The following is a 22,500-nucleotide window of genomic DNA, read 5'->3' as shown; positions in this document are numbered from 1 at the left end:
CACTATATCCAAGTTTATTGTCAATTGTCACCACTTGCTACTTGAGAAGGTTAGCTATACGAACGCTTGATGATACTGATGAATGAAATGGATCCCCTCCGCTGCAGCATTAGAGTGCTCCTGGAGAAGCCGGGGAGACCTGCCAAACGACGATAAATGAAAATTGATCCCATTACAAGGATACTCATTTTAGCGATCGACTTTCATCAGGCTGAGCATAGCTACTCAGACAGTGGCCTCGAGTTAAGGGAGGATGTATTTTGAAAACTAATGGAAGGGAGTAAACGGTTGGGAAAAGGGGGTGGGGGGATGGGGTGTGGGTTACTGGTGTGTGTGTGTGTGGGGGAGGGGGGTGGTTGGGGCCGGGGGGGGTGGGGGGGGTCATAGCTGATGCCCAATCTCCACAGTGCAGAGGGATATGGCTGTGCCATCTCATTAGGTGGGGGAAGGCTAATAGAGTTAGGGCGAGGTGGGGTGAAGGGGTTGGGGCAGGGGTGTGTGGTCTGTCACCCTGTTCACTGACGGGGGGTGTGTGTTATGACTCCCGTTGGCTACACTGGCACATTTTTGCGGGGCGAGGGAGGGGGGGAGCCCCTCCCGCTGGTTGGTAGGAGTTCCCCCATAGGCCCCCCCCCCTACAGGTCACTCTACGGCAGTGCAGTTGTGTGTCACTCAACATTTTGCACCACTTTTTTGTGCCCCTTGTTGGTGGTGATGTTGGTAAGCTTGACAACCCCAACCCACCATCCCCCAACCTGAGTCTTTATTTTGGGCAGGGGAAGGGCGGGCGGGCGGGGCGGGGAGGGGAGGGTGGAGAGGTTGGACACCACTGAAGTTGCATCATGTCCGGAGTGTGTGTGCGTGTGTGTGTGTGTGTGTGTGTGTGTGTGTGTGTGTGTGTGTGTGTGTGTGTGTGTGTGTGTGTGTGTGTGTGTGTGTGTGTGTGTGTGTGTGTGCGTGCGTGCATGTGTGTGTGCGTGCGTGCATGTGTGTGTGTCTCTGTCTGACAGCACCAATGCCACAGCTGAGGGCAGATGACTGTTAACATGTGAAAAAAAAATGAAAAGAAAACTGTGGATTTTTTCTTATGCTATACCTGCTTCTCTTCAACCTTCCTTTCCTCTGTAGATGTGTCTACTGTCCACACTAACAGATGTACAGTGTGGCTTTCTACGACTACCGCATACACAGACAACCTTACAATACACACCAGACTCAAATGTTGCACATCCTTTCTCAATGTATAGTCCGTCCTATCATTTCAGCAAACTGTTTTATTTTTTTTATAAATATATAAATAATGTATAGATCACTAAAAATTTAACTATGTAAAATATTATTTCTGAACATCTTTAGATATATCCACTATGAATACGAAAGTTGTCCTTACCTGTGTTATTTTACCAAGTGCTGCTTAACTAAGAGCATCTGATTGACAGATTTTTGTATTTAGTTAACTAAAATATTGTAGATTTGTGACAGTAAGTTTTTAATACACGTTGAATACGCATACAATTGTATTAAAATTCACTATTAGTATTTTTGTATTGTCTCATTTTGTACAAAAGAAATAATAGCAAAGTGTTTTTCTTTCTGCTAAATGTACTTAGCTATAATACATGTGCTTTTAAATAAAAAGCTCATTATGAAACAAAGCAAATGAAATGTGACTCATTGGCTCTTGATGACGCAGTGTGAACAACTCAGCCCCCTGTGTGTGTGTGTGTGTGTGTGTGTGTGTGTGTGTGTGTGTGTGTGTGTGTGTGTGTGTGTGTGTGTGTGTGTGTGTGTGTGTGTGTGTGTGTGTGTGTGTGTAAGCCATCACAGTCTATTCCTGGAGGGGACAGTCCTCCTCTGGCAGTCAGTGTGGGCTGTGAGGCACTAAGTTACCCCAAAAGGGTGGGAATAAAACCTTCTGAACCTTTACATCTAATGTGTCATAGGATGGAGTCCACCGCACCACGCTACAGTATTACAGTCGAGGCCACCTAGACCCAGGAGAGGTTGAGGATTCATTTGCTTTTTCTTCTTATCCCTCCTGTGAAGCCACTCTCAGCCATCAGCTGTTGGCCTTTGCCTTTGGATAGCAGTGGTGATCCTTATTTAGCCAGGATCAAGTAACATGGCTTCAGAAAAAAAAGAAGACAAAAATAAAAACGTCTTTATTTTAAAGCTCAGCTTTATTGGAGCTGGAGTAGTCTCAGCTTGCTGAGTTTGGAGCAAAATGTGGCGTTCAAATGTTCAAGTCATATGGGTGTATGGGCTAACATCGTCCAAATAAACGGCATGAAGTGGATTACATCAACCCTTGGCAGGGTACAGGCAGGCATTTGGGCCAGTTTCTACGATTTGTGACAGTCGTGGAGAGGCCGCTTGTGTCATTTTCTCCGCAATAAAAGTGTTTGGGTCCGTGCGCGACAGCTGAGGAAGCACAACCCCACATTAACCCTCTGTCTTAATTATTCTGTTTACTCTTCGGCAATTATCTCACCCACTGTTAACCAGAAAAGAGGGGGATGGTAATTAATGTGAACGCCAAACTGAACAAAGGCCCACCAGCTGTAGACGTGCGCTGTACCTCCTGCCAAATATAAAGCAATGCACTTCGGAGACTTTTGAGGGCTTCTGGCAGTATGGCTCCTGTGATGTATCAAGAGTGATGGCATCTGATGCTGTGGAGGGGAAAAGAGCGCTGATGTTGTGGTCATGTTTGGCAGCTGGTAGTCTGGCAAGTTTAAATGGGGAAGGAAATAGTCCAGAAAGGTAATGCTTCAATGCCAGTGATCACTGTGGCCAGCATCTCATCACACTGGTGGGTGTCCCACTAGCATGCTAGCACACTGTTCAGGGTGTCCCACTAGCACAGCATCTCAGCACACTGTTCAGGGAGCATTAGCATGCTAGCACACTGTTCAGGGAGTATTAGCATGCTAGCACACTGTTCAGGGTGTCCCACTAGCATGCTAGTGGGGCAGAGACGCTGTAAAGCCAAACAGGAGATATGCACTGTAACTCTCTCGGAATGGTCTGTAAAGTTTATGCTATAAGGAATCAATCACGAGCACCTTATTGGAGTCGTGTAAGTGTTTGGAACTGGTGAATGCTTACATGTGTTTCTTTATAGCTGGGTGGGTTATGCATTTCTGTTCGTCAAAAGTGTACTACATTTGCAGCAGACTTCTGGGCAGTTGACAAGTACCAGTTGATTAATGAATTCTGTGTGGACTTCACAACATTCCAGAATTCCTTCGCTTCTGTTCAGCAAGCAAAATAAATTCCTGATGAACCAGTTACCTTGAGAAACCCCACAATGAGACGCAGATGAAAAACATATTTCTTCAGCAATTTGTTAGAAAAACAAGCTTGCAATTGACTCAGCAAAGACAGCTGGCAGGCAACTCAATGGGTTGAGCAATGGCATGTGCATATGTGGCTCACAGAAACATCATCAGAATCAAAATCTCATTGAAATGGCTCATGCCTGTTGCAACTAGATAATGACTGTATGCAACCAGATAGTTTGACACATAGTCCCCCGTACCTATGAGAGCACAGGAAGTGAGTAACCTGTTCTAACACAGTTCTGTTACAAAAGACAGAGAATGAGGAATCAAGATATTGCATTCTTGTTGAAGCCTCCCAGAGCAGTTCGGTTCCATTGAACCCATGTCTCTCTGTTTTATCACCTCTAGTTTGTTGGTTCTGGACCGGAGCGTATAGAGACCCAGACTGTCCCATGTACCGTCTGCTCAGGTCCTGAAAACAAACCACATTTAATGAACCAGCCGCCCTCGAGGGCTCTGCAGAGAGTGGGCGGTCTACTGTCCCATAATAAACTGCTTTGCAGATTGTGTCAAACATGAAAAATATACAGTATGCACTGCAGCTAGTTACGCTACGCCCTCCCGGAACACCCCTGGCCTTCACTGCTGATGCATCGCACACAGTGTTCCATATTTCCAACCTTGGAAAAACATTTGGCTGTGTGAGAGTCATATTGGTGGTGTGTGAGCGCCTGGTGAGAAAAGAAAAAAAAGTTCCTGGTGCTGTTTTCTCACAGTGATTTTTGTCAGTGTGTCACACTGGGTTACTTGAAATACCGAATACGCCAAAAATACAGAAACTGTGAAATCAAAATACGGCATTCTTGTTGAAGGATGACCTGAATATTAAAAAAAAAAAAAAGAACAGACGACACACTTGTCTACTGTACAGAATGAGGGATTTTATTCAACAGCCTCGGGGGGTGGGGGGCAGTTGAGGGGGGTAAGCTCGAGCAGGCAGTGCCATACTGTAGGTTGGGGAAGTGGAGCTGTTGGCATACTGTAAGGCCAAAAAAAGAGGGGGGCGAAAGAGCGCCTGTCCCAGCACAAGAGGTCTACTGTAGGAGGGGCGGGTCCTTCTTCCCTCTTAGAGCTGTGGTGAGGCTGGACCCTGAGCGTGTGTGTGTGTGTGTGTGTGAGAGAGTGTGTGTGTGTGTGTGTGTGTGTGTGTGTGTGGACCCTGAGCCGGACTGAGGAGGGTGGGACCTCCAGGAAGGGGCTTCTGGAGCTCTGAGGCCCTTTCACTCCCTCTCGGCCCAGCAAAGAGGAGGGGAGTCTGGGCTGAGCTCCGCACCCCACTTCCTTTGGGGAAATGGACCACATTCCTCTCTCTCACTCTCTCTCTCTCTCTCTCTCTCTCTCTCTTTCTCTTTGGCCTTCTCTTAGCTCAACCACACAGAATAGGCCACAGAGAGCGAGATCAAGCACAATCAGTGGTTCTGCCGAAGATGGTCAGCTTCCCTTTAACGTGTATTTTAATGATAGAGATGTTGATCGTGTAACGCTTCTTCTCAATCATATCAATTGTGTCTCTGCGTGTGCATCACCAGCGGGACAAAAATGAGAAATATTATTGTTTACCTGTGGGGTCGACGGGAGAGCAGTTTAATCCACGATGCCTGAACCGGTAGTGTGTTTGGTAAACCCGTTATCTGCGGCTACACTTTTTTAGGCACTCTAATCCAGTCGTGGGCGCCGTGGGGCATTTTGTTCTCATGCATCCACGAGTGCAGGAGGCTCTTGTCGAAATTAATAAAAGATTTATTTCCTGGGGATTATGTCTGCGTATGATTGCATTTTCGCAGATCGGAGGTATTAATATAATTTTTTCAGTGTATCCTGTTGGCTTAGCATGAAATCAGGAAGTAATCCAAGAACATCCCTTTAATTGTTAAAGGCAGGATTGCCCCACTTTTGATGGTTTCTTGTGTAGTGTGTGTGTGTAGTGTGTGTAGTGTGTGTGTGTGTGTGTGTGTGTGTGTGTGTGTGTGTGTGTGTGTGTGTTTGTCTCTGGTCTGCCCGGGTGCTGTGAGGTACTTGAGGTACATCAAATCTTTTCAGATCAAACTGCAGCCTCAGATCCCACTTTTTTCCCTCCAAGATAATTCAAGAAAATGCAAGTCATGGTCAGCCATAACGAAACAGGATGAGATCCAAGGATCCAAGAGCAGAAACCTTTAATCCAATCCAAAACACGGAGTAAAAACACAGTCCAAATTCTTAGCCAAGAAAAATCAGCCCAACAATCTTAACAGACATAGCAGGGCAGGGAGAAAAAAAAAAAAGAAAAAAAAAAAAACATGAGGGAAAGAACTAACTCTGATAGAGAATAGGAAAACGGTGCAAGGACATAGCACAGTACCATGAGACAGCAGCCACAACACCTGACAAACAGAACCCACTGGCAGGGCTTCAACAGCGTCCTCACATGACATGTGACACTAGTATTCAGGTGATTTAGAGCGGGAGAACTGGAGGAAGTGGAGTGGATAGTCCATGACATTAGTGTGAAAGACCGCTCGCGCCAGCCATCTCACCATGTGGGATGTAGCCTGGTAGCATAGGGTTGCAGGCAGGAACACACGACCCAGGAGACAGTGGCTTCCATAAAAATAAACTAGATTTATTTACAGTGGGGTTTTTGTAAAACCCCAAAACATACAAACACAAACTGAACACACTAAAGCCTATACTAGACCAGGTACACCTCTGAGCATTCAGGTTTTGTCTAGTACCTGGTCCAAGCTCCATCCAGCATGTTCAGTCTGTCCTTCTCCTCCATGAAACAATGAGGTGCACCTTAAGTAAGGCCACCTGGGTCCAATTAAAAGGTAATTGGACCCCTCCACAGGGGTGGGGGAATCCGGACCCAACCATTTAGGTAGGGGAGTCCAGTCCTTCTTCCTTCCTGGACCACAGTGAGAAGGGGGAGGGACTTCACCTTTTAACAATTAGCCTCCATGACATTAGCCCTCATGACATTAGCCTTCATGACATTAGCCTTCACGACATTAGCCTTCATGACATTAGCCTTCATGACATTAGCCTTGATGACATTAGCCTCCATGACATTAGCCTTGATGACATTAGCCTCCATGACATTAGCCTTCATGACATTAGCCTTCATGACATTAGTCTTCATGAGCATCTCCATCCATGACATTAGCCTTCATGACATTAGCCTTGATGACATTAGCCTCCATGACATTAGCCTTGATGACATTAGCCTCCATGACATTAGCCTTCATGACATTAGCCTTCATGACATTAGCCTTCATGAGCATCTCCATCCATGACATTAGCCTTCATGACATTAGCCTTCATGACATTAGCCTCCATGACATTAGCCCTCATGACATTAGCCTTCATTAGATTAGCCTCCATGACATTAGCCTGCATGACATTAGCCTTCATGAGCATCTCCATCCATGACATTAGCCTTCATGACATTAGCCCTCATGACATTAGCCGTTAGCCTTAATGACATTAGCCCTCATGAGCATCTCCATTTAAAGTCATTTGTTGATCCTAATTGCTTCATCTCATTAGATCACACATGGCTCATCGAATCAGATACACAGTGGAATCCCCTTTTCCCCTCATCTCATTTGAAATGAAACTTTAACACGTTACATCCAAAAAGTCCCTCCTTTGTTATCATAGACACAACTACACAACCCATTCCGCCTTTATTTTTCACCAATATTACAAAAGCATGCAAGGGAATTATTAATATCATTGTGAAGCAGCTGGCAGTATTTGCCATCCAGGTGCAGATGGCTGCGTGTGATCCAACCCTGACCTGGGTTATGCATTGTGTCCGGCCAGTCTTTACCTCACTGGCCTCTGAATGGCCTCTTTCCAAGGCTCCTTCTGTGGCAAGGCTCTCAACGGCTTTGAGAAAAATTCACTGCAGTAAGTTTAGCTGCCTGTGTTAAAGCTGGGCGTTTGGGCCAGTGTAAGTTTAGCTGCCTGTGTTAAAGCTGGGCGTTTGGGCCAGTGTAAGTTTAGCTGCCCGTGTTAAAGCTGGGCGTTTGGGCCAGTGTAAGTTTAGCTGCCTGTGTTAAAGCTGGGCGTTTGGGCCAGTGTAAGTTTAGCTGCCTGTGTTAAAGCTGGGCGTTTGGGCCAGTGTTAGAGCGTTTCCTCCGACCCGCAAATCTACAGCGGCTCTGGAGGTCTGGCCCCCTGGGTTAGGGTTGGGGTTAGAGGCATGGCCCCTGGAGGTCTGGGGGGGTCTGGCTCCCTGGGTTAGGGTTGGGGTGAGAGGTCATGGCCCCCTGGGTTAGGGTTGGGGTGAGAGGTCATGGCCCCCTGGGTTAGGGTTGGGGTGAGAGGCATGGCCCCCTGGGTTGGGGTTGGGGTGAGAGGCATGGCCCCCTGGGTTGGGGTTGGGGTGAGGGGCATGGCCCCCTGGGTTGGGGTTGGGGTGAGAGGCATGGCCCCCTGGGTTGGGGTTGGGGTGAGAGGCATGGCCCCCTGGGTTGGGGTTGGGGTGAGAGGCATGGCCCCCTGGCTTCTCCCTGACTGGTGTGATGTTTCATTTCACAACAGAAAAGATGCTTGTCTTGGATTACAGAGCTTGGCAATGAAAAACACACTACGGAACTTCAACAATATGATATTGCAGTAACCTCTGAGCAGGCTGGGTTTTGGCACTCTGAACTGTACAAGGGGCTTGATTTATGCAAACAAATATGCATATACATATAGGTTTCTCTGACAGAGAGCAAATCTTGGGTTTGGGACTGATTGGCACAAATAATGTTATTATTCAGTACAAAGTGGCCAAGTATGAGTGGGGTAATTAACTCAAGTATGAGTGGGGTAATTAACTCAAGTATGAGTGGGGTAATTAACTCTAACTGAACGTCTGACCTCCATCCAGGGCATCAGGACGAGGGAGACAGAAACCATGTCCACCTTGTGAGGTTGTTGGAGCCGTTTTGTAATTTAAGGTTCCAAATGTATATGAATTATTAATGTTGATAAGTTTAAGTTTAAGTTAATGAAACATTCGAATTATGGTTTAAAATTATGCGAAGGTGAATACTATGATTGTCATGTTCTGTCTGTTCAACTGTCTGGCTGATTGAATGATTGACACACGTCTAATTGACATGTGATTTAGGGCCGTGCCAGTGCCGAGCCCGGTAGAGCGGAAGTGGCAAACAATTTTTCAACCGCGTTGACGCGTTAATGCGATGGAGAGCCTTTGTTTGAGATAACCGAAAGACAAATAAATCACTCTATACTTTAGGACGCGCGTTGTCTGGATTATTCCGCTCTCAGAAGTGGCCGCTGAAAAGCTGCCCCTACAGAGGTTGTTTGTCCTTACCTTGAAAGCTGAGGTCCCCTGCATGTCTTTAAACTTCAATGGTGCTCCAAGGGGAAGTTCACTAGGATCTCTGGAGCCAGACTGAACATCTTGTCTGTCTCTTTTTGCTGCCTCCCTCTTAATTGTAATGATCCGTGTCATCAAAGCAAGTGCTGAATAACATCTAAGATTGCAGCACCATCTGGATTGGACATCTGGATCACTGAGCACTATGCAACACTGCAAAACTGCTCTCTGTGTTTGGGTGTCAAATGTGTCCTTCAAATGTGTCCTTTAATGTGTCCTTCAAATGTGTCCTTCAAATGTGTCCTTTAATGTGTCCTTCAAATGTGTCCTTCAAATGTGTCCGTTAATGTGTCCTTAATTCGTTTCTCTAATGCAGCCCATTGTATGTAGGTGATTATATTTCTGGGCCTCTAAACAGCTAATAAAAGTGTAAAAACACCTGTTGAGTCAGCATGCACAGAGGACACAGGAACAGCTATTAGCTTTGAGATACTTGTCATCATTGGAAGACGTGCATAAGCATCAAAAAACACTGACTGCAACTTTAACTTCCTCATCAAACTCTTTATAGACACGCCCCTTAAAAGAACCTTCTGCGAGGGGCAACAGAGGTTTCAGAGGGGCAACAGAGGTCTCAGAGGTTTCAGAGGTTTCAGAGGTCTCAGAGGTTTCAGAGGGGCAACAGAGGTTTCAGAGGGGCAACAGGTTAGTTTCACGCTCCGTGCTTTGGACGTGCTGGCGTGCCCGAGGCAGTGCAGTGACTGGCGAAGGGTTAATAAGCTCAGCAGATGTTGGCAGGGCACTGCGGCGGCGGCAGGTGATTATGTCATCTGCTGGCTAAATGAGCGCTCTGTGTGTCCAGCCTACCTGCAGGCTCCCTGGGCTGAGTTTACCTCCCAGGCCACTGGAAGCAGCGCGGAGCGTTTTATAGAGCAATATAAATCTTTAGGTCCGAGCCTCACAGGAGATACTAAACCCCTCCATACGGTGATACAGCGCACCTCTCTTTTTTCTCTTTCTTTATCTCTCTTTCTTTCTCTTTCTCTCTTTCTTTCTCTTTCTCTTTTTCCCTCCTCATCCACCTCTTTCTCAGACTTAGATACCTCCAAAATAGAGGGGAAAAAGAAAATAAAACATTTTTAATCTATGTTTAGTCCAGTACCTGTCATTCCCTAAGTGAAAGATGCAACGTGAGTATATGAATCTGTGTGTGTGTGTGTGTGTGTGTGTGTTTGTGTTTGTGTGTGTGTATCTGTCTGTCCGTCTGTTATAGTTGTTTAAAATACACATAAAGAGAGAAAGAGAGAAAAGGAAAGAAAGAAAGAAAGATGGATGTCTTTCCTCTCTACTCGCTCTAAATCATCAGTAGTCTGCTGTTACCATTTAAACTGTTTAGTGTCTTTAAATACTCTAGGATCAGTTTTACACTGTTAACTGTCTTTAAATACTCTTCCATTTAAACTGTTTACTGTCTTTAAATACTCTTCCATTTACACTGTTTACTGTCTTTAAATACTCTTCCATTTTACCCTGTTTACTGTCTTTAAATACTCTTACCCTGTTTAATGTCTTTAAATACTCTGGGAGCAGCAGCAGGAGGGACTCTGGCCCCCTATCATGGCTCCTCCAGGTGTATTTCATAGGAACGGGAGAAGTGTTTTACTCCAGTTCCTCTATCGTTTTGTTGGCCTGAGAGATGGAGAGATGGAGCAGAAGAATGAGGTCAGGCGTTTGAACAGGTCTGATCTTGTTCCCGACTTCCTTATTATTCTCTGAAGATTGAGCAAACCTGCCAGAGAGTCTCCACATAATGGACACGCGTCCGAAATGCAGAAAAGTTTACTGGAGTTTCATTCAAAGATATTAAATTAGTTTAGGGGTAATTAGTCTGTGGAAACAAACTCCTACTGAGAAGTTTCCATGGGACCGCGCTTAACTTTTCTAAAGTTAAAGTTAGTAAACAACAATCTGCCTCTTGTTTGGATTCCCTAATGGAAAGAGTGTTTGCTAATTGAACAAGAGAAAGTACTTTTCTGCCCAGCATGTGCTGATAGAGTTTGGGTGTGCGTGTGTGTGTGTGTCTGTGTGTGTGTGTGTGTGTGCGCGTGTGTGTGTCTGTGTGTGTGGGTGGATTACCTGGAAAGCCTTGTGTTGGAGTGGGCTGGCCAGAAACCAACGGCACAGAAGTTTTCTTTCAATGCCGTGTTTTGAGCGCATGAAAAACTCATCTCCAATCAGGCACTCACTCCCCATGCTGGAGTGTTGATCACCAAAACATCCCGTTTCAAACGAAAATCGTTGGTGTTTTTGTTAGCCATGCCAAGTCCCTCGACGTGAACGATTGCAAAAACACAAGATTTCTCAAGACCACTCAATCTCCACTGGACCCAGGAGTATTTACAGCATGTCTTAACTGGACCCAAGAGTATTTACAGTACGTCTTAACTGGACCCAAGAGTAGGAGTGTGTGTGTGTCTCTCTGTGTGTGTGTGTGTGTGTGTGTGTGTGTGTTAACTGTCAGCTTAATGTTGTCTCCAGACTTCATTCTGACTGTTATCACACAAGGACAGCAGAAATGATGGAACTCCAGCGTGATACAGTAATGTCACACACACACACACACACACACACACACACACACACACACACACACACACACACACTCACACACACACACACTCACACACACACACACACACTCGCACACACACTCACACACACACACACACACACACACACACTCGCACACACACACACACACACTCGCACACACACACACACACACACACACACACACACACTCACACACACACACACACACACTCACACACACACACACACACACACACTCACACACACACACTCGCACACACACACACACACACACACACACACACACACACAGCAGAAATGATGGAACTCCAGCGTGATACAGTAATGTCACACACACACACACACACACACACACACACACACACACACACACACACACAGAGACACACACACACACACACACACACACACACATACACACACACACACACACACACACACACACACACACACAGCAGAAATGATGGAACAGGACAGCAGAAATGATGGAACTCCAGCGTGATACAGTAATGTCACACACACACACACACACACACACACACACACACACACACACACACACACACACACACACACACACACACAGCAGAAATGATGGAACAGGACAGCAGAAATGATGGAACTCCAGCGTGATACAGTGGTAGCATCGGTGTCCCACATCAAACACGAGCACCCAGGTGTCACGTGTCGCCTGAGGTCATTTCTCAAACCCACTCCCCTCTGTCTCACGCCCTCTCATGCCTGTGTACTCTTCTCTTCTCAAACCCTCTCACGCCCTCCCATGCCTGTGTACTCTTCCCTGCCCTGTCAATAAAGGCTAGAAAAAGGCCCAAAATAAATCTTAAAATGTCCCCGTGAAATGCTCAACGGATGAGCTGCTTCTGTTTTCCTCATGATACACAATGTCCTCCCTGCCAAAAGCCTCACGCAGAGGTGAAAAGTAGAGATCGCTGTAAAAAAGGCAAAACCTTTGTCAAGCCTCAAGTTCACCATTAAAACCAGTTTGGCTGAACCAGCTTCCTGTTGTGTCTGTCGTCCCTGAGATCCTCCTGATAGGGAATGTTGGAAGCGGATGTGTTGTGGCATCACGGTGGGCCAGCTAGCAGAGGGGTGTGGTGTTCGTGTGGAGGTCTGGCTGCCACACCACAAGATGGCTGCCAGTGGCACTACATCTCCCAGAATCCAGCAGCACCCAACCAGGTGTAGGTGCTTAAGGCACCTGATGGAAGGGGCATTTAAGACAGGTGGTGCCTGTTGGGAAAGGGCGAGCCACGAGAGCAGGAAGAGCCAGAAGGGAGAACAGAGAGCACTTGACGTGCGGGTGAAGCCATTGTGGAAACGCTTGCTGAAGCGCTTGCTAAGCCGCATCCGGAAGGGGGAAGGCTAGCCCCAAGCCGGGAAGGACCTGGACGGAGGAACTTTAAGCTGCAACTACAGTGGGTGGGATGTAAGTGAGGAGCAACTTTATGAAGCCTGTGTTTTTGCCTTTGAAGAACTTTTATGTTTGCTTCCTGAAAGACTGTGTTGGTGAATAAACCTGATCCTCGTTTGAAAGCACTTTTGCCTGCTCTGTCCTGTTAATTACGCACTGCCCTACACCCAGCTCAGTGGTAAAGCCTCTCATGATACCACAGTGTACGTTTCAGATAGCAGGTAACCCAGGCCTGATCTGGCCCTGATCTGGCCCTGATCTGGCCATGATCTGGCCCTGTTTCGGTTCAGCCTCAGCCGCTCTTCAGGCTACTTGCACACTCAATCCAAACTGCCTTCCAAGACACACATGGAGATGTAACTCTTACACACACACACACACAAGACACACACACACAAACACACACACACAAGACACACATGGAGATGTAACACACACACACACACACACACACGTGGAGATGTAACTCTTAGGTGAATCAAAGCAATCTGTTGAATGTTTTGGCTGCATGACAACACTTCAGATATGAGGGCAGGAGGGGAGGGGAGGGCAGGCCATGGATGGATTTACCGTATGCTTGCAGAATATTATTCCCTATATGGGATTTGAAGATAACATCCAAGCATTTTAAAGATTTCAATGTTTCAAGACGCCTCTCTCGTGCCAAAAGCATTTTCTGTTGACATCCAACATCGTAGGATTTAATGTTTTAATTTAGTGCTGCTGCGGAACGAATGCCAAGATGGTAAATGCCTTCCAGCCCGACAGCAGAACCAGCGGCTTCATCACGTTCTCCCCATAATCTCCACTCCCTCCACTCTTGGTCTCACAAACACAAACTCTAATTTACACACAGCCACAGGCAGGAGTGGAACCTGTGGGTTCAGACTAGACTGTAAAATTTCAGCGTGTGTGTGTGTTTTCTGTGAGAAAGATGTGGCTTTGTTAATGAATGTGGTGCAATGCCGTGAGGAGGTGAAACTAAAGGGAGAAATCAGCTGGCTCAGTATGGAGGAGGAGCAGGGCCGAGGGGAGGAGGAGGAGGAGGAGGAGCAGGGCCAAGGAGGAGGAGGAGGAGGAGGAGGAGGAAGAGGAGGAGGAGGAAGAGGAGGAGGAGCAGGGCCAAGGAGGAGGAAGAGGAGGAGGAGGAGGAGGAGGAGGAGCAGGGCCAAGGAGGACCCTTTGCTTTCTGAACCTCTGCTCCTCTCGTTACGGCTACCTTTCATTCTTTTATGGGGCTCCAGAACCTGAAGCCGCTGACGGACTTAACCCACTGCTAAACCCTCGCCTATTATTTCCATCCCTTTCTTATCTAACCCACCTCCATGTTTTCTCTCTCCTCCTCCTCCTCCTCTTGATCCCCCTCTCATCCCTTTCTTATCTAACCACCTCAATGGTTTCCGTCTCCTACTCTCCTCATCCTCCTCCTCCTCTTGAATCCCCCCTCTCATTCCCTTTTCTTATCTAACCCACCTCAATGTTTTCTCTCTCCTCCTCTCCTCTCCTCCTCCTTGATTCCCCCTCTCATCGCACTATTCTTTATTCTTAACCCACCTCAATGTTTTCTTCTCTCCTCCTGCCTCCTCCTCCTCTTGATCCCCCTCTCATCCCTTTCTTATCTAACCCACCTCAATGTTTTCTCTCCTCCTCCTCCTCCTCCTCCTCCTCTTGATCCCCCTCTCATCCCTTTCTTATCTAACCCACCTCCATGTTTTCTCTCCTCCTCCTCCTCCTCCTCTTGATCCCCCCTCACCTCACCTCACCAGTCATGTTCTCCCTTGAGTCTGTCACTCTCTTCATGCCTTCACCAGATTTTCTCTCTCTCTCTCTCTCTCTCGCTCTCTCTCTCTCTCTCTCTCTCACACACACACACACACACACACACACACACACACACATCTGCAGAGTGAGGAGGTGTGGGGGTGTGGCTCCAGGTTTATGAGGGGGTTCAATGAAGCCCTGGATGAGCTCCAGACGCCGGCCAGCTCCCCGAGTCCCCAGACTCATTCCAAACACATACACACAGACACAGACACAGACACAGACACAGACACAGACACAGACACAGACACAGACACAGACACAGACACAGACACAGACACACACACACACACACACACACACCCCATTAACCCTAACCCCGAGTCCCCAGGCTCACTCCAAACCTAAAGACGCGGCCTGCCCACTGCCGTTACAAAAAATGAGCACTCTCAACACCCGTGATTTGAAATGCCCTTCATACATACACACACACACACACATACCCCATTTTACTCCGACTGGAGAATGTAAAGACTATGGGTCGAGCGTAGTGGGCTGGAGGAAACCAGATTTTGAGCGAGGTCTGTCAGGCCGCTGTTTGAAACGTGTCCAAAATCACGTCAGGGTTTAGGGTCTTCGTGATTAATGCAGGTGGTTGTAACTCCCGCACAGTGAAGTGTTTGACAGCTGTTTCGCTTCTCTGGGCTGCTGCGTGAGTTACACGAGAGAAAGATCTGGAAAGCCTCCACGTCAGGTTGTCTCGTCCTGATGGATGCTCGTAATGATGTGGTGGATAGCGGAGGTAAAATATTGAGGTTGCTGAATTCCACGTGAGTCAACAGCGCTGGGCTTGGCCCTGCTCCTCAGATAGAGGATGTGTTGGACAGGGTTAGGGTTAGGGTTACAGGGCCTGGGCTTCGAGAGTGGGTGGGTGCTGCTGTCACATGTCAAGCATATCTCTGTCATCAATTAGTCGCACTCCCCCCGTGATCCTCCGCTTGCGCTCGCATTCTCGTCCGTCTCACTCCTTCTCTCCCCGTATCAGCCCTGGCCACATACCAGACAGTGAGAAGAAGCTTACCTCAACCTGACACGCAAGGGTTTTGTAGAGCTATGCGCTGCACTCACCCACACTCAGTGGTCAAAGTCAATCTCAAAAGTGCTTTATTGTCATGACAAATAGGGCACTCGCACTGCCAAAGCTGTCATTCCATAGAAACTAGTCATCAAACCATGAAAGTCGATAGAGAGAAGTAGTTATCAGTCTGTTGGAGGAACTGTTCATTTGTGTTCCTCACAGCTAGTGTCATAACATCGTTCAGTACAGTATTAGTATTAGGAAAAGCAGTCAGGCCAGTAGTCACTCAAGGGTGAGTTGGCAAAAAAGCTTCTTATAAAGTTCAACAAGAGGACAAAGCAGCAATGGAAAAGGGGAACAGGAATTGGGATTTTTTGAGTCAGACACTTGAAATACCCCTGGAAAGGTTTTTCTTTCCACACACACTGAATGCCCGGTTTCTTCAATCCAATTACAGAACGTCATATACATTAGTGTGCTTCTCAGCTCGGCGTTCTCCCAAACAGGTGCAAACATTCGAAGTAAAACACTGAATAAGGAACACATCGGAGAAGAGAAGTAAAACACTAAATAAGGAACACAGCGGAGAAGAGAAGGAACACATCGGAGAAGAGAAGAGTATAAGGAACACAACGGAGAAGAGAAGAGTATTATGCGCTGCACAGTGATGACATCATGGCCAATCTGGTCATGCAGGGGGGGGGCTCTGGGGTCGAGGCTGTTGAGAGTGTTTTGGCCAGAGAGTGAGGTCTGGCCGTCCACCTCTGACTCTGTGGCTGTGCGTCTCCCCCGCTGTGCTGTGCAGAGGTGAGGTGAGGTGAGTGCCGTGTGGAGAGGAGCCTCTGGTCATCTGGTCATCTGCTCATTTATCCATCCCTGAAGCCTCTGTGGCCTGGAGAAATCTTTCTCCCCCTCTCTCTCTTTCTCTCTCTCCCCCTCTCTCTCTTTCTCTCTCTCACCCTCTCCTTTACTCTCCCTCTTCTTATCTCTCCCTCTCTATCCCTCTCCAGCTCTCTGTCTCTATTTCTCTCTTTATCCCTTACTCTCTCTTTTTCACTCTCTCTTTCACTCTCTCTCTCTCTCTCTTTCACTCTCTCTATTTCTCTCTTTATCCCTTACTCTCTCTCTTTCACTCTGTCTTTCTCTCTCTCTTTACTCTCTCTCTCTTTCTCTCTCTCTCTCTCTCTCTCTCTCTCTTGCTTTCTCTGAGTGCATGCTGGGAGCGAGTGGGAAACACGGAAACGTGAGTGAGTGAGGAGCACTGGCCGCTGTGCCAGGAACGACTGTTCTTTCTAACTTTTCTATCTTTTTCTATCCTAATATTTAATGTATTTTTTTCTCTAGAACATTAAGGTTTATTTTGTATAGGTTAGTGAAAATAGCACGTAGGGTATTTTTGTTTGTTTTGGGTGTGGTGATTCCTGGGCGTCTGCTATCAGCGGTGTGCTGTTAGTATGGCTGCCCCAGGTATGGGTAGTTTTGAACAACTCACGCGGCGTAATGCAATTAAGATTGCATCGACTGCCAGCGTGGAAGATTGTGGTTTGGTTGTTGGAGAAATTGTAGGGCATGATAATGTTTTATCAGCGGCCCGAATGAACAACGCTGTTGTTCTGTTCTTGAGAACCATTGCCATGGCCAATGAGGTGGTTGAACGTGGAGTAGTGATCAATGGAGAGTTCACATCTGTCCTTCCTCTTTCTACCCCGTCGAAAAGGGTTACTTTGTCAAATGTGCCACCTTTCATCAAAGACGAGGTGTTGTTACAAACGTTATCACATCATGGCAAACTAGTGTCGCAGATTAAAAAGATACCGATTGCAAGTAAATCTCCGCTTTTAAAACATGTCATGTCTTTTAGGCGATTCGTGTACATGGTTTTAAAAGACAACAAGGATGATTTGGATCTGACCTTGAATATTAAGGCTGACAACTTTAACTATGTTGTTTACGCCAGTACAAACGCTATGAAATGCTTCGGTTGTGGTTCACATGGACACCTTATACGCGCTTGTCCCGAAAAACGGGGGAAATCCGATGATTCTGGACAGAGTGAAAACATTGGTAGGCCCAGTGGTAATACAGCGGAGGCGCAGTCTTCCGAGACTAGTGCACCTGGTGCTGGTGAGACGGTCACTATTTCACCTACTACCGGTGAGACAGCCGAGGCAGATGTTCCACAGGAACACGTAAAAAACACAACAGTTTTACCAAATGAGATGGCAAGCTCGGAGGGAAGTGTAGTGGGCAATGCCGAACCTGAAAACACTGACGCATCGCAAACATGCAATGTAACATTAACTGACAATAGTCAGGTCACAACCGCAATGGATGAAAATCTAATGCAAATGGGTGACGGTATTTTTAAACTTCCCCCAGAGAAGAGAAAAGGCTCTCGTCTAAAAGGAAATGCTAAAAAGAAAGATAGTCTAATTGACCTGAACGTGTCTGATGCTGAAAGTGAGAGTGATTTCTCAGACTGCAGCGTAACTTGCAGTCTACGTCTAAGTGGATATGCTAACTGTACCTACAGCATTAATGATATTAAAACTTTTCTGAAAGAAACCAAGCACGTTAGAAATGTCAAAATTGATGATTATTTCCCTGATGTAGAACAGTTCACGTCAAAGACGAGGACATTTATCAGTGAAGGCTGCTTCACTGAACAGGAGGTCTACCGTCTGAAAAAAATATTGACTAAGCTAAACGTTGTATTGAATAGCAGTGATAATGATAAAGCTTAATTATTGTTTTTTGTGATGGAAGTGTGTGTACAGCTCTTTTTATTATTTTTTTTCATTATGGGCGAAATTCGTGTTGCCTCTTTAAATATAAATGGGGCTAGAGAACAGAGTAAGAGAGCTGTTTTGTTTGAAACAATAAGACAAAAAAGGTTTGACATCATTTTTGTTCAAGAAACTCATTCTGATGCTTTGAATGAAGTTGACTGGGTAAGAGAGTTTGATGGACTGACTCTATTAAGCCACAACACCTCAAATAGTGGTGGGGTTGCTATTTTATTTTCCCGCACTTTCACCCCCTTATCCTTTCAGGTTGAGGAAATTGTCAAAGGTAGACTTTTAAAAGTCAAAGCCCAATTTGAAAATCATTTTTTTGTTTTTATTTGTGTCTATGCGCCTACTATGGCAATTGAGAGAATGCTTTTTTTAAATAGTCTAGACAATACCTTACGTGGTCTTGATTCACAGGAGTTTTTACTTCTGGGAGGAGATTTTAACTGTACTGAAAAAGCCATGGACAGGAACCATGTAGAGCCGCACATGCCCTCACGTAGACGGCTCATTGAGTTAAAAAATTCAAATGTCTTAGTGGACATTTGGAGGAATTTCCACACAATTGATAAGCAGTATACATGGGTTCATGCATACAATAATTTATTGTCTTTGGCCCGACTAGATAGGTTTTATGGTTTTAAACACCAGTTTAGTCTTTTTAGAAACTGCTCTATCACTCCAGTTGGTTTTTCAGATCACAGTTTAGTTGTTTGTTCTTTTTCTTTAAATTCTGTTAAGCCAAAGAGTGCTTATTGGCATTTTAATACAGCATTACTGGAGGATAAGCATTTCAAAGAAGTTTTTTCTTATTTCTGGAAAACCTTTAAGAAAGAAAAAAATTATTTTCCCACATTGCAGCAGTGGTGGGACATGGCAAAAGTAAAAACGAAGCAGCTTTGTCAACAGTATACACTCAATGTCACGAGAAACTTAACCGTATCGCAAGAAGGTTTGGAGACAGAAATTATGTATCTCCAGAACCTGGTGGATACCACAGTTGATCAAACTAAGAAAATTAATTCTATTGAAAAAATTAAATCAAGTAAAATTAAATTGAATGATCTACTGGAAAAAAAGGCACAGGGCGCTCTGGTCCGCTCACGTTTCCGCAATGTCTCGGAGATGGATGCTCCCTCAAAGTTTTTCTTTGGTCTAGAGCAGAAGAATGGCCAAAGGCGGCTCATTCATGCCCTACGCTCAGAATCAGGGTTTTTATTAACAAAGACTTCTGACATTAGGAAGCGGGCCACAGAGTTTTATTCAAAATTGTTCAGAAAAGAATATCATGAAAAACAAGTATTGAGTGATGTCTTTTTAAAGGATTTGCCAAAGCTAAGTGAAGATTCGGCTGAAAGGCTTGATAGAGCATTGACACTGGAGGAGTTACATGCTGCTGTCATGGGAATAGAAAATGGCCGTTCGGCTGGAATAGATGGCCTACCAGCCGAGTTCTATAAGTCTTTCTGGTCAGTCATAGGGCAGGATTTATTGGACATGCTGAATGCCAGTGTGGCAGGGGATAAACTCCCCCTAAGTTGCCGGAGAGCAGTCCTGACCCTGGTGCCCAAGAAGGGCGACCTGACTGACCTGAAACAGTGGCGCCCTCTGTCCCTCCTATGTATAGACAGTAGAATCTTCTCCAAAACTCTAGCTACAAGGCTGGGAAAAGTTATGGCAGAAATTACTCATGTGGACCAGACGTACTGTGTGCCAGGAAGATCAATTTTTGATAACATCTTTTTAATACGTGACACCTTGGATGTTTGTACTACATTGGAGAAAAAATTAGGTCTTCTCTTTTTGGATCAAGAGAAGGCATTTGATAGAGTTGAACACATATACCTATGGAAGGTTCTGGAGGCTTTTGGGTTTAATCCTGGGTTCCTTGCTATGATAAAGGTTCTGTACAGTGACATTGAGAGTCTACTCAAGGTTAATGGTGGCTTGTGTGCACCTTTCAAGGTGGATAGAGGTATTAGGCAAGGCTGTTCCCTATCAGGGATGCTGTACGCTCTGTCGTTCGAACCTTTATTACACAGACTAAGAGCTGGAATGTCTGGTGTTGTGTTGAACCGTACTGTACTACGCCTATCAGCATATGCTGATGATTTGGCTGTAATGGTGAATGGGCAGCAAGACATAGATGTTTTAAACAGTATTTTTAAAGATTTTAAACTCCTCTCTTCTGCTACAGTTAATTGGGCAAAAAGTGAAGCTATTTTAGTGGGAGATTGGCTAGGCACCTTGCCAAAGCTCCCAGATGGGCTTAATTGGAAAAGGGGAGGTTTTAAGTATCTTGGTGTTTTTTTAGGCGATGCAATACAGAAGAACTGGGATGGTGCCATTGAAAAAATAAAAGGCCGTTTAAATAAATGGAGATGGTTGCTGCCACAATTGTCATACAGAGGGCGTTGCCTAATTATAAATAACCTAGTGGCTTCTTTTTTGTGGCACAAATTGATGTGCTTAGATCCACCACCAAACTTACTGGCCAAAGTGCAGGCACTTTTAATTGATTTCTTTTGGGACCGTCTGCATTGGGTTCCTCAAAGTGTATTGTACCTTCCTAGAGAAGAGGGAGGACAAGGAGTTGTTCACTTGTCCAGCAGAGGTGCAGCTTTTCGGCTGCATTTCATTCAGCGGCTACTTACAGGGCCAGAGAACTTGACTTGGAGAGGAGTGGCCTGTGAAATTTTACATACTGTGGGGGGTTTGGGACAGGATAAACCCTTGTTCCTAATGGATCCTTCTAAATTGGACACAGCGGGACTGCCTGTTTTTTACAAAGGACTTTTCAAAGTGTGGAATTTATTCAAAGTACAAAAGGAAGAGGAAGAAGATGTATCTTTACACTGGCTTCTAAGTGAGCCTGTTATCAATGGCGCAAGACTGGACATAACCTGTGGCACCGCTGCATTCAATGCGCGACTTTGCCAGACAGGAACAGTAACTCTACATGAAGCTGGTGGGACATATGTGGACCCAAACTGAAAAATGTGGAAAGTATGTGACTCGGATGGGTCTGAGATCCATGCGCGGGTATGGGGGAAAATTTTACAGAGTTTGAGGTCTGCTCTAGACCAGAGGAACACAAAAGTGTTAAAGGATTATGGGAATGGGTTGATGGTTCCAGATACAACTGATCCTTTTCCTAAATGCTTTTGATTCCAAAAATTGATGAATGTGAAGGTTCCTTCTATTCTCCACTGAGTGTATGAAAATGGACATGGATGAAGTCAGTGGTAAACTATGTACAGAAACTGTGTAAAAGTTTTAAACAAAAAGTGGTTAAGCTCCAGAGTTGATACACCCTGGCGTAGTGTGTTAATGATAAAAAACGAATGTAAAGCCAGAATGGAAGGCCTTGTACAAGCTGCCATTAACAAAAAGAATGGGGGATTTGCAATGGAGGGGTGCTTCATGGAATAGTGGCAATGAATTCCTTTATTGCTGTTTTAGAATCCGAGGTCACCACAGGACTGTCCTTTTTGCTCAATGAGAGAAAACAAGTATTTTTCATGCTTTTCTGCATTGCTTAAAGATTATGCCCACTGTTTGGACTTTTGTGCACAGCCTTTTTCAGGGCCTTTGATGAATGTTTTTTTAAAACAAAGATATTTTATTCTTGGCTTTAAATATTGTAAGACAAACAGTTCCAAAGGGAGAAATGATTATTATCATTTGAGGTAATGCTAAAATGTGCGGTCTATAATCAGTAGGAAAGGAAACAAGAATGAGAGCCAGGAATCTTGATTATGATGTTTTAACTGTTTTATTCAGACTCTTAAGATCAAGAGTACAAATGGATTTTAAATTTTATAAATCCACAAGTAATGTTGATGCTTTTGAAAGTGTTTGGTGCTATAAGGGGACAGTGTGCTCGGTGATCAATGGAGAATTAGTGTTTGCACCTTGCTTGTTATAAGAGATTTGTATTCTTTTCTTTTCCTTTCCATTTTTCTTTCTTTTTTGGTGGTTGAGATAGATATAATGTAAAACAGATATTTTTGTAATAAAGGATTATTAAAATTCAAAAATTCTCTCCCCCTCTCTCTCTTTCTCTCTCTCACCCTCTCCTTTACTCTCCCTCTTCTTATCTCTCCCTCTCTATCCCTCTCCAGCTCTCTGTCTCTATTTCTCTCTTTATCCCTTACTCT

The sequence above is a fragment of the Clupea harengus genome, chromosome 10, assembly GCF_900700415.2.
Source record: "Clupea harengus chromosome 10, Ch_v2.0.2, whole genome shotgun sequence".
Lineage (NCBI taxonomy): Eukaryota > Metazoa > Chordata > Actinopteri > Clupeiformes > Clupeidae > Clupea > Clupea harengus.
The sequence above is the reverse complement of the archived record's forward strand: the minus strand, read 5'-3'. Positions refer to the sequence as shown.